The sequence below is a fragment of the Andrographis paniculata genome, unplaced genomic scaffold (assembly GCF_009805555.1).
Source record: "Andrographis paniculata isolate CXL003 unplaced genomic scaffold, ASM980555v1 Contig58END, whole genome shotgun sequence".
Lineage (NCBI taxonomy): Eukaryota > Viridiplantae > Streptophyta > Magnoliopsida > Lamiales > Acanthaceae > Andrographis > Andrographis paniculata.
In genome coordinates this window covers 2258353-2272332 of record NW_026137593.1, presented here as the reverse complement: position 1 = coordinate 2272332, position 13980 = coordinate 2258353, and the positions used below count along the sequence as shown (strand labels likewise).

Below are 13980 nucleotides of genomic sequence, written 5' to 3'. Positions count from 1 at the left end.
TAACTAATTTGTTCATTTTAGCTGGGCAACTAGTTTTAGCTATTATGTAATTAGTAATTAATTAAAAAATATAATAGTAAAAATAATTATAATTTAATTAAAATAATTATATATTAATATTAAGATAACTAAATATTTTAATAAAAATATAAAATATAAAATATAAATTTTAAAATGTGATTAAAGTATATAATTATATTTAAAAAAAAAACAATTTATATGAGAAGTCCGAAAGAGCGAACAAATTAAGTAAGAGAGTTGGAATATTAGATTATACTCCATAACTTCATCTAGTTCAAAACAAATGACATTTTTCATTCTAATATATTCCACTTCATTTATATTTTTCTATATTTGATAAAATTACTAATGAAAAATTTAATTATTAAATATATTGATTTAATTAACTTAATAATATATAAAATTATACATAATTGATATATTTCAAAAATATAAATCAATTTAATTAACTTGATAATATATATTTCTTTCGTCTAAATTTATACTTTTTTTTTGTTTATCATTTGAAAATTTTCTTTATTTTTTTCTATTACTTGAAAATTTTCTTTTTTTTTTTCTATACTATTTTTGTCCATTTGACTTAAAATTATCTATTTTTATAAAATTAAATATAAATGTACAAAATACATAAATCAGGCCGCCGTCCGCTTTATTTTTCTATTATTATTTTTAGTGGAGTCCGCATAAAAAATTCCGAAAGAAAAATCAAAGGAACGACGTGGACGCACGACTCTAGCGTAAATTCTGTATATACAACTATAAAATATAAATATTTTTATTTTGGGACGTCTAATTATAAAATAAATATTTAATTAAATATTTTATTTTTTTTATAAATACATTTACTTTACATTATATCGTTACTTTTATATTAAAAAGTAAAGATAAAAATATTATTACACTATTTTAACTACTCATTATAATTAAAATATCATTTTTTTAAAATATTGCGCTAAAAATAAATATATATTGTAAGTGGATGGAGGGAGTATTTTTTGACGAAATTCTCCGGTCAAGTCGCCCCTTTCTCTTTTTTTTTTTTTTTTTTTGGTTGTGATGCCGCTATAAAATACTAATAAAATAAAGAAGTATGGAAAGGAAAAGGGCAAAAACACCGGTGGATTATTATTATTATTTATTATATATAACTGTTAGTTGTATATATTTTTTATTAATTTGATAAGTATGAAAATTAGAATTAAGTTAAAAAATTCAAGGTAAAAAGAAAAATGGGCCTAGCAATCGAGTTGATTAAACTTGCTGAGGGGCACTGTTGGAAACTCAGGAAGAATAGATATATTTCTAAGGAAATTGCGGGTCGGTAGGTCCTCAGGTCGGGAGGTCCGCAGGTTGGGAAGTCCTCAGGTCGGAAGGTACTCAGGTCGGAAAGTCCTCAGGTCGGAAAGTCCATAGGTCGGAAGATCCTCAGGTCGGAAGGTCCGCAGGTCGGAAAGTCCTCAGGTCGGGAGGTCCGCAGGTCGGAAAGTCTTCAGGTCAGAAAGTCCGCAAGTTGGAAGATCCTTAGGTTTGGAGGTCAGCAGGTCGGATGGTCTTTAAGTCGGGAGATCTACGGCTGGATCAATAAGTCGGATGGTCTTTAAATCGGGAGGTCTGCGGCTGGACTAATAGGTCGGATGGTCTTTAAGTCGGGAGGTCTGCGACTGGACCAGACAAGTCGGATGGTCTTTAAGTCGAGAGGTCTGCGACTGGACCAACTAAGTCGGGTGGTTTGCAAGTCGGGAGGTTTGCAGTCGGATCAATAAGGCGGAAAGCCTACGGTCGGTCCAAGGAGTTAGACATTATTGAGAGTAAGTGAGAATGATATTGTGGTCGGTTTAAGACACGTGTCAGCAGGAGAAGGGTTGGCAGACGGTTGAAAAAAGACGTTGTAACCGTTTGGGCGACGGTTTCCAGTACTGTTTCTCAAGGGATATTTAAGGATTTGGATTTTTCTGGAAAAAACATCTTCAATCAACTTCAACAAAGTAAAGTCAGATTTGGGGATCACCACTTTAAAATTTCCAGCATTTTAATTTTCAGTTAATTTTCTTATGTACCGTGTTCAGAGATTCCTAATCTCAGGCACTAATAAGTTTAAAGATATTTTCCATATCTTTGGATTTTACTTTTTGTTTGTTGAAAAAATACATCGTTTATTACTCTCTCATTCCATTTTAATAGGGTTGTTTTGGTTTTCATAGTACATTAAAAAAAAAATTAATATTTTATTAGTGAGTAAAAGTGTATAAAAGTTTTGATATTTTTATTTTTTTTATTTTATGTATAAAATAATTGACACTCCCAGTTAAATAGGATTGTTTTGGTTTTCGTAGTATATTAAAAAAAATTAATATTTTATTAATGAGTAAAAGTGTGTAAGATTTTTTTGATATTTTTATTCTTTTAATTTTATGTATAAAATAATTGTATGTATAATAATATATTTGAAATTTAAGTAAAAGTTAAAGAGTATTTTGATACTAATGTATGATTATTTATTTTAAAATAGAAAAGAGATATTTTGAAGTGAGACAAACAAAAATGGTAAAAAAAAATACTTTGAATTGAGAGTAACTGGGTATTATAGAAATGATGTGTTCGTATGTAAAATTTTGGTTTTGTATTTTGATTATGACATATTATGAAGATTAATAATTTTATGTCCGTTATAAACCACGCAGCACTTACGTCGACAGAACGTGGATACTTTACGATCATTCATTTACCGACTCACGCGTCTATAAATATGTATGCTTTAGGCGATGAAAATGAAAAAATATTCACAATCATTTCTCTTGCCTCTCTCTCTCTCTGCATTAATTGTCTTATTTGCTTTTCTCTCTACATTAATTGTTTGCTTTCAAATATATTTAATATAATACAATTACTACTCATACACATATATTTATATACATATAAACACACACATCCGTACACACACAAACATATAAGATATATACTTACCTCCACTATAATAAACTATTAAATAACAATGTCAAATTTAATTAAAAAGATAAATATACGCTAAAATGACAATTTAAAACTATTTGTATTTTATTTTTAAAATGGTTAGTTTATTCTTTCTATGTATAGAATTTTTATTATTAATTATTGAAAATTAATAAATATTTTATCAAAATATTTACTTTTTCTGTTTTCCTTGATTAAACTTTTTTAATTTTAGTAATTTATGTTTCTCACAAATTATTTTTTTTCTGAATTTTTTTCTTTACGCCCTTAAGTTAAGTATGTATCTATTTTATTTTTCTATGTAGATTTATAAATATTAATATTATATTTATATGTAATACAAATTAAGATAATAAAATAAAAATATTTTTATTAGTATTGTGTAATACAAATATAATAACATTGATATAAAATATTTTTAATATTAAATACAATTATACAAAATAATAAATGAATACATTAATGAGGGACGGAAGTAATATTCTACTACTATAATATTTACTAATATTTTTATAAATTTCATTTTAAATGTATCACATCAAATCTCTCTCATTTTATCAAAATATAGTTATTACTCAATCTAATCATTCAAATTAAAAGAGCAAAAATTATTTTTCGTCTTGTTCAATACCATAATTATCAATGTTGGTCATATTGAAATTTTTTTATCAATTTGATTCTATTCAAATGAAAATTTATCAATTTTAGTCTCATATAGTTGATTGAGAGTGAACATGACCGTGTTGCCTTAAACACGGTCGTGTTGGATGAGTCAGACGGGTGACTGGGCGCCCCAAACACCAAACACGACCATATTGGGCTCAACATGGCTGTGTTGATTATCTTGCGCTTAATATAGCCGTATTCATACCCTTGTTTACGGCCATATTCTGAACACGACCGTGTTCATGCCCGTGTTCTGAACACAACCATATTGTTTATGCTCATGTTCATGATCCCATTCTTGACACAGCCATATTATAGGTCATATTCACGACTCTATTTTCAATATATTCATATTTTATGTAATATTTGTTATTATTTTTACTTCTTTGTTAAATTTGTTTAATATATATATATATATATAATTCAATGAAAATGTCTTTTACATAATATAAAAATAATCAGTTTTTACTATTTAAAAAAGTAATTGCAATAAAATAAAAATTATTAAATATATATATTTAATAAAAAAATCTTACATATAATCACATTTAAAAAATCAACGCTTAAAATCTCTCAAAACTAAAATCGCATAAGTGTATACACCCATTATAATATTAGATTTTAAAGTAAAATTAACAATGTTCAATACGTATATTACAAGTTATTGTATAAAGTATTAATTAAACGAAAAATTAAATTCAAATTCTAATTCAAATAAAAACCAAATAAACTCTAAATTTATTGAGAATAAAATTATAAAAATAACAAAAATAAAATTTGAATCTACTCCTAAAAAAATAAATAAGTATAAAAAAATTGTTTATAAAAATTCGGATAGACATCACTAATACTATATAAAGATCAAAAGAATATGTAATTATATTATAATTTTTTAAAAAATAAAGTAAAATAATATTAACAAATTAATGAATTTTGACATTGACTTTGTCTAAACATTTTAAATTTTTACCTACACAATTTTCAATTAAATTATAATTTTAAAAATGGTTTATAAAAATATGAGTATGTCTCACCAATATAAATAAATAAATAAAATGTAATTAAAATATTTCTTCAGTCTCCCTTCAAAATACTATTTTTACCATTTGTGTCTGCTTGACTTCAAAATATTCATTTTCTATTTTAAAAATAATTATACATTAATATCATAATTCCCTTAGCTTTTATTTAAATTACAAATATACTATTACAAATACAATTACTCTATACATAAAATCAATGAGAAAAAATATCAAATCTTTTACATATTTTCACTTATTAATAAAATATTATTATTTCTTAATCTATCATAAAATCTCAAAGAAATATATTCGAGTGAGACGGAGGGAGTACAATTTTAAAGAATAAAGTAAAATGACAACTACATATTAATGAAATTTTATTTTGACTATGTTCATACATGCAATTTCCAACTAAATTACAATTTATAATTTTTTTTTTATAAAATATAAATAAACTTCACTAATATTATATATAGACATTATTTTTATGATATTTATATTTAATAGATAAAATCTATCAATATTTAATATTTAAAATACTATAAATTGATCGTATAAAATATTTTAATTTACTTAAATAATTTTTATATTAAAAATTTATTTATATAATAATAAAATTTAAAATGTCACCAAATTTAAAATGACACCGTGCATTGCACGGTTCCTATATATATATATATTAGATGAAAGAATATAATCATGTAAAACATAAACAATAAGCACATATAAATTTTTAAAAAGCATTTTATTTCTATACAATTTTTAATATATTTTATCTTTACATAAAAATTAATATTTAATATAAAATATTGTTTTTTATATTATTATATAAAAAAAAATTTCAAATCAAAACACTAAACAAAAAAACCCCATATTACATCTTGAGAGCTTGTCGTCTGTATTTGCTAAATGAGAAATATATTATATATATATACTTTTTAAAATGAATGACTATATCTTTTTCTATATTTGGTATATTTTTTATTAAGTAATTAATATTTTTAAGGTGCGTCTTTCCTGGTCCTTTCGTAATAGGGAAAGGTCCTCTCAATGCTCTAACGCCCAGAGTGTTCGAAATGCATGTTCATTTGCTTAGTTATATTTTATTTAATCAACTTGATTGTTTAGTGCCTAGTTTGCAGGGTATTAGATTTGACCGGAGGTTTACCTAGTGCGCACTTTCGAGTAGCGGCTGCGGGTTCCCATGTCATAAAAAAAGAAAAAAGTGTGTTTGTTAACTAAGATTGTTGGAAATATTATATATATATATAAGATATAAGAAACTGCATATAAAATATAAAAATAATGAATATGTATGATTGTTGAGTAAAAAAAAAACCAATGTATAGGGTTTATAAATTTGATTGATATATAGTCCAATGGGCCTATAGTAGACTCTTAATGGAGGTCGGTCAAAAGGAGGTCGGACGAAGGAAGGTGAGACGGCCGATAAGGAGGTCGGACAAGATAAGGTTGGGCGAAGGAAGGTGAGACGGCCGATAACAAGGTCAGACAAGATAAGATCCGGCGAAGAAAGATGAGACGGCCAATACGGAGGTCGGTCAAAAGGAGGTCGGACGAAGAGAGATGAGACGGCCAATACGGAGGTCGGTCAAAAGGAGATCGGGCGAAGAAAGATGAGATGGCAGACACGGAGGTCGGACAAGAGGAAAAGCCTGTTAATTGGTCAGGTGAAAAAGGTCTGTTAATTAGTCGCTTAATCGCCTGATCGATTGGCCGGTCATTTGGTCAAACAGTAGTTCAGTCGCTTGAAAGGGCAGTCAGTTGGTCGCTTGATTGGGCGACCGATGAATCGTCTGGACGAATGGTTGTTCAGTCGATTGAAGGGACTGGATGGTGGTCGCTTGATTGGGCAACCAATGAATCGTCTAGACGAACGGTTGTTCAGCCGTTTGCAGAGACTGGATGGTGGTCGCTTGATTGGGCGACCGATGAATCGTCTGGACGAATGGTTGTTCAGCTGTTTGAAGGGACCGAATGGTGGTTGCTCGAGTGGGCAACTGATTAGTCGTTTGGTCTAGCGACCAGTTAGTATCTGGATTGGTCGGTTGGTCAATCGTTGGGTTATTCGGCAGGTTCAGTCGGTGGATGGTCCATACGGTTTTTCAGTCGGATGGTGATTTATGATCCGTCTGAAAAGACGGTTGAGAGAAGTTACAACCAGCGAGCGGATATGAAGGCACGACCTGGTTGTGGTGCTTGACATAGGTTTTAAATAGGTCTGTTCATGACCTAAAGAAACCATCTTCAATTGGTCGGCCTGCTGTCTGTCTAAAGTATGTTGGGCGGTTGAGTAGTCGTTCGGGACCAGCCGTCCATTTAAGGAGGTAAGGTGCCCAGAGGCGGTCGGTCGAGCCAGTTAGGTTCTGTAACTGGTGGGAGCGGTTGGTGAAACGGTTAAAACACGTGTTAATGGAGGAGAAATTAGTGGGCGGTTGACGGCGGTTGCTGTAATCGAACAGACGACGGTTCCAAAACGTTTTTAGGGACTATTTAAAGATCTGGATCTATTCTGGAAATGCATCTTCAATCGACATCAAATTCACTAGAATTTTTTTTTGGGATCACCATTTTACTTTTACAGTATGTAGTATTTATTTTTCTATTTTATTTATGTATCGTACGGTGCTTACGGATTCTTAATCTCAGACATTTATTTTATCAAATTCGAAGATAATTCCTATTTTTTGGTTTTACTTTTTATTGTTGAAAATTTGCATCAACAATGATGTATTAATATTTTTAGAAAAACTATGTGAAAAAAATTATAGAAAGAACAAATTATATTCTCTATAAATATTTTATATCACGATTTAAGAGTTGTAAGTGTTTAATTTACTTTTTGTTTAACAATTATTTGCAAGATTGAGTATTGCCTGGTCTATTAGACATGATATTTTTCTATAAATATTTTGTCTTATTATTTAAGGTCTCCAAGTATATATATATATATATATTTCTATAATTATTTACTTTGTATCTTTAATATATTACTCCCTCCGTCCCAAATACCGTTTCTACTACACTGTAAACACGGTATTTTAGGAGGGGTGTAATTAGTAAATAACTAAGAATATGTTAGTGAAAATAATTATCTTATAATATAAATAATTATAAATTAAGATTAAGATAACTAATTAGTTTAATTAAAATTAAAAAAAATAAAATTTAAAAATTTAAAATGAGATTAAAGTGTGTAATCATTTTTCAGAAAAGGAAAGTGACATGGTATGTGAGACGGACATAAACGACAACGTGGACACGGTATCTGGGACGGAGGGAGTACTTTTTTCTAAATTCTTATAATTTGTCGTCCATTGTCATTTTTTTGTGTCAATAGGTGCTTCATAATGCTATTTATATATTTATTTACTCTCTTCGTTTCACCTTTTGTGTACAGCTTATTCTAAATACAAAAATTTAGTTAAAATATAATTACTAAATAATTAAAAAGTGTATTAGTACAAACTAATTACTTTCTTCGTTTAATTAAAAATTATACATTTATTTTTGCGCGTGAGGTTTGAAAAATTATAGTATTTTAATTACAGTGGGTATGTAAAAATAATGTAAAAATAATTTTTCACTTGTTTTTTTGTATAAAAGTAATGATATAATGGTAAAGTATGAATATTTGTAAAAAGAAAGTTGAGTATTTTTTAAATAATTATTTTGTAATTAAACAACTCAAAATAGAATTATATATACTTTGTAAGTAGCCGGAGTTAATGTTATATAATATAAATAATTATATATTAAAATTAAAATAATTAAGTAATTTAATTAAGATTAAAAAATGATTGATTATGAAATTTAAAAATATGAATAAAGTGTATACAAAAATATATAAATAATATGAGACAAATGAAAAAAAAAATAATAGACAAATAATATGGAACGAAAAAAAGTAGTTTTTAAAATAAAAAGTGAAATTACATGGTAGAAAAACTGGCTTATATGTAAAAACAACAACAATAATAATAATAATAATAATAATAATAATAATAAATTAATAGAAGAAATTTATTTGGAATTTTAGATTGTGTTTGTTTTTTAAAATTATTTGAATGAATAGTTTTTTTTTACTTGAGTTATAAGGAACTACGTAAGTAATATAAATATATTTTGAAAAAATATGTGTATACTTCTTTATTAAGACAACACACTTTTATATGAATAAAGAGTGAAAAAGACGCGTTAATAATAAGAATATAGAGTAAAAAAAAAAATTAGTATATAAAGAATAAAAAAAAAAATTGAATTTAAAATTAAAAAATTTAATAGAAATTATCCTTAAATAGTTAAAACTTATTAAATCAAGTTTGGCCAAACTCTCTAAAGAGACCGGCCGTTAATTAAACTACATAATATTATAAGTTATATATAACTCATCCAAAATTCTTTTATTTTATTTTTATCTTTCTTAAAAAATATGTTTATATATATATATATATATATATTTAAGACTCCATTTATTTTATAAAAATAATTTATGTTAACTACAAATAAATAAATAAACAGAGAAATATAGTTTTTATTCATTTTTATTATAAAAAATTTATTATTTGTAAAATGATATTCATATTATATATTTTTTTCGATATAATTTTTAAAATACTTAAATACATATTATAATTTTTTATTTATATATTAAATTTTAATTACTATTAAAACTACTAATATTATTAATTATGTAGAAAATAATATCACAACTTATTTTCAACTAATTAATCATCATTATGTGTTAAATATAGTGTTACTAATCAAATTCGTCAAATTAAACATTATTATTTTAAATAAAGTATTATTAATGAAAAATATCAATGGAATGAGTTGAGACTGAAAAAGTAATAATAATTATTTATTATTAATTTTAAATAAATAATATTATATTAAGTAAAAAAGTTACAATGTAATTAATTTAAGAATATAGAGAAAAATAATTAAAATTTTTATAAATTATTATTACTCCTCCGTTCGAACTTAGAATATCATTTTTTCTACTTAATAGTATTCATTTTTTATTTATTAAAAGCAATTGTGAATTAATATCAAAATAAATTTAACTTCGAATCAAATTACAAATACAATTATATAAAATAAAAATAAAAAATAAAAAATAATGAAAATTTTCTACACATTTTAACTAATTAATAAATATAATTTTGGTTGAAGAGATGAAATTGTACAAGAATATGAAAACTAAACCTACTCAAGTCATTTCGACTTGAGCTAGTCAAAGAAATGAAGAGTGCCCTTTATTATTATTATTATTATTATTATTATTTTCTGAAAATAAAATTATATTGTAAAAATTAGGAAATATACAGTCCTAATCAAACAATCCTTTAATAAATTTGACTTGAATAGCATTAGCAGCAGCAGCAAGAACAATGGGATGGGAAGCCCAAAGCAAGGTCAACCGCCCTCTTCTCTTCTCTTCTCAAGGTCTCTTTTCTCTCTTCCAACTCCGTCCGTCCGTCCGCCCGCCCGTCCATCCATCCTCAGGTTCCAACTCAATTAAAAAATGAAATAGATCACTAATTCTCAACAACAGATTGGTTGGTTGGGTTCCACAGAGTAAATCCATGGGGGATGGAGATTCAATCACCAACCAACCATCAACAGATAAACGAAACGAACCAAAGCACCATGCACGAAACCTACCTACCTGCCTGCTCCCTCCAACTCCAACTCATTCAATCCTCACTTACCATATCCCAAAACCACCAAACGCCAACCCAAGTCATAATCGAAGGAGTGGGAATGGAGTAGAATCACTATCTTGGTGGTGGATCTTGATAACATGCCCTAATTATTTACAACAGCTTTATAATATAGTCTGTAAAAATGAAATATGTACAAACAACCTTCCACAACATACCTGTTTGTTGAGTTTCATTCATGTCTGTCTGTCTGTCTGTCTGTCATACACATTCTCATTTCCAATTACACAAACAAACATATGCACAAAACCGATACAAACTAACATACAAAAACAAAATAAAAACCAAGCGCACCTACATATATACTTACCCTCGGCTTTTTAGGTTGCTTGCATTCTCTACCAGTGCTACCCCTACCCCTACCCCTACCCCTAGTTCATCAATCTGATACTGCACCCTTTATCAAACAAAAAATTAGAGTCAGAGTTGAGGAGGAGGACATCCTCTGCGTGTTTTGTTGCATCAAATTGAACAATCAGGTCTCATCAAATATTACATCTATAGACTCTGCATTCCAATTCCATGGCAATATCATGACACACACACACAAACACACAACGAGAGGATGAAGAGTATGATGGATGTGGCAGGAATATTATTCACTTCGCCCGGTTCAATACTAAGGCGAAGCGACTCAACTCTCCTGCCCCTCGCTCTACCTCTGCGGCGCGCATACACGCAGCAACTATGCGCATATACATCAGATAAGCTAACGAGGCATTCAAATAAACAAATAATAAATAAATCTCAAATTTCATCTCCATCGCCAAGCAACTTGCTGCTGTTGGTCATCTCGGCGGTTTCAGTTGTATTTATAGGGAAGACATTCAGAACGGCATTTGTGTTGTTGGTAACAATTAGGGTTTCTGGTAGGGCATAAATGGGCTGATATATGGGAAAATGAAAGCTAAATACAGTAAGGGTAGTGAGAGCCCAGCCCAGCCCAGCCCAATCCACAAATAAATAAATATACATACATACCTAGACGGAGGATAATGGAAATAGGCTTCAACGGTCTATATAAAAGCGTGTTTACTAACTTCAGATATATTTTTAAATAAATTAAACACGCTTTAACCTTTACAAATATTATAATTTATATATACCTTTTCTTTTATCTAATATATACAAATATTATAATTTAAATTATTTATAATCTATAAAAAATTATATTTGATGACAATAAAAAATATAAAAATTAATTTATTTTAATTGACTTGTTATATATTGTTGATGTAATTTTTCAACAAAAATAAAGTAAAATTCAAAGATATAGAAAATATCCTTAAACTTGATTAATTAGTGCCTGAGATTAGGAATCTCTAAACACTGTATGGTACAGAAAATAAACTGGAAAATAAAAGACTGAAATTTAAAGTGGTGATCCCCAAATCTGACTTTGCTTTGTTGAAGTTGATTGAAGATGCCCTGCCAAATGATGATCCAAACCCTTAAATATTCTCTGGGAAACTGTACTGAAAACCGTCGCCCGAACGGTTACAACGTCTCCTTCCCAACCGTCTTCCAACCCTTCTCCTGCTGACACGTGTCCTCAGTAGACCAAAATTATCCCTATATTTCACTCTTTGAGTCGACCACAGACCTTCCGCCCTTTTGGCCCGACTGCCAATCTACAACCGACTTGCAAACCATCTGACTTGTTTGGATTAGCTACAGACATCCCGACTAACAAACCATCCGACTTGTTGGTCCCGCCGCAGAGTTCCGACCTGAGAACTTTCCGACCTGAGGGCCTCCCGACCTGCGGACTTCCCGTCCTGAGGACCTCCCGACCTGCGGACTTCCCGTCCTGATGACTTTCCGTCTTGAGGACCTCCCGACCTGAAGGCCTCCCGACCTGCGGACTTCCCGTCCTGAGGGCCTCCCGACCTGCGGACTTTCCGTCCTGATGACTTTCCGTCCTGAGGATTTCCCCCCGACCTGAAGACCTTCCGACCTGAGGTCTTTCCGTCTTGAGGACTTTCCATCTTGAGGACTTCCCCCCGGCCTGAAGACCTTCCGACCTGAGGTCTTTCCGTTTTGAGGACTTTCCGTCTTGAGGACCTCCCGACCTGAAGACCTTCTGACCTGAGGTCCTTCCGTCCTGAATTTTTCTTAGAAATAAATCTATTTTCCTTGATTTCCTCACGGTGTCCTTCAGCCAGTGCAATCAACTCTATTGCCAGGCCCATTCTTCTTTTTACCTTGGGCTTTTTAACCTAATTCTAATTTTCATACGTAACAACTTGCCCGCCGCCAAGGGACTTTCAAACGCCATTTATCAATCGATGTTTGGAAGTTCATAAATCACCACCCTCTTGAAAAATTCCCTTAGCAACTGCACCAGTTACTGCAACACTCTTGAGTAACTTCCTTATCCGCAATACGAGCCTTTGTGAATCACAATCTCAACCACTCCGACCATGGCGAATCGATACATTCCTTCCCTTCCCTTCGACGGAACCCTCCCAGAGGGCCCGTTTTCAGCCTCGAAAGTACTAACTCCGACGATCCGCCCATACTGCACTACTCCTGAAGACTCAAATCGGATGAGGGAAGTTTTGGAATCCCGAAATTCCTTGGCTATCAACAATCCTAACTACCAAGCAATTCGCATCCGAGACAGCATCAAAACCCATCTCACAGACCCAAAAGATCCTTACCGCTCTTGGTATCGACGGGTAGCAGAACACTTCCAGACCCAATGGCGATCTCAAAAAATCGACCAAGCAATACTATTGTCCACCATGCCGATCAATCTACACGAGAAGGTGCTCCTAGCCATGTCTGCCTTCTGGAATGCGGAAAATGGGACTTTTCTCTTACCGTCGGGCCCCTTTGGTCCGACTCTCATGGATGTGGCAATGATCGCGCATCTCCCAGTCGTGGGTGAAGACCCTGTGATGGGAGCCCTAGATGGGCAGGAGCCACCAGAAGACCATCCAGGGTGGTCTTTACAAGGCGTGAAGGAATGGGGCTGGACAAAGTTCGCGACCGACCAGCAAGGGGCTCCGGGGACCCCCGTGACCGACCGGGAGCATACTGCCTTTATTCTTTTTTGGCTTTGTAGGTACGTCATTGTTTCCCCTTCTAAATGCGTTCTTCCTTCTCATCTCGACCTGGCCATTCATATCGCGTCAGGTAGGTTCTTTTCCCTTGGCACCCTGTTTTTAGCCAATCTGTTTGAAGGACTCACCAGGGTTAGCCTTCGTTTAACAGATAATGATAATAGAAAATTAGACACTGCCGCATCGGGTCCTTTTTGGTTTTTAGAACTTTGGTCCCGTCTTTACTTCCCCAACGCGTTCAACTTAGGATCTCCGCCCACTATGCCAATATCCGAAAAACATTTGGGATTAGCCCTCAACCGACTCTGCTCAGGACGCAGTAAACTCCAATCCTCCGATCCAATAATAACCACAATTTTGACAGATACCCGCAGTAACTCGCGATTCTCTATGTATAAAAAATATGCGGGTTATGCTCCCGACCACTTTTGGCCCTTTCCAGTACCAAATCCTCTTCCAACTCCTGAGCCTTGTCCTCATCCCACC

At 31.1% G+C, this 13980-nt stretch overlaps 1 long non-coding RNA gene across 1 annotated transcript; it reads right to left on the bottom strand.

The window, feature by feature from the left end:
- Positions 1-9883: 9883 nt before the first annotated feature.
- On the bottom strand, positions 9884-11288 carry LOC127257590 (uncharacterized). Its single transcript, XR_007840024.1, has 2 exons — positions 10585-11288; positions 9884-10511 (listed from the first exon to the last, which is right to left on the bottom strand). It is a non-coding gene; the product is annotated as an uncharacterized LOC127257590 (long non-coding RNA).
- Positions 11289-13980: the final 2692 nt, after the last annotated feature.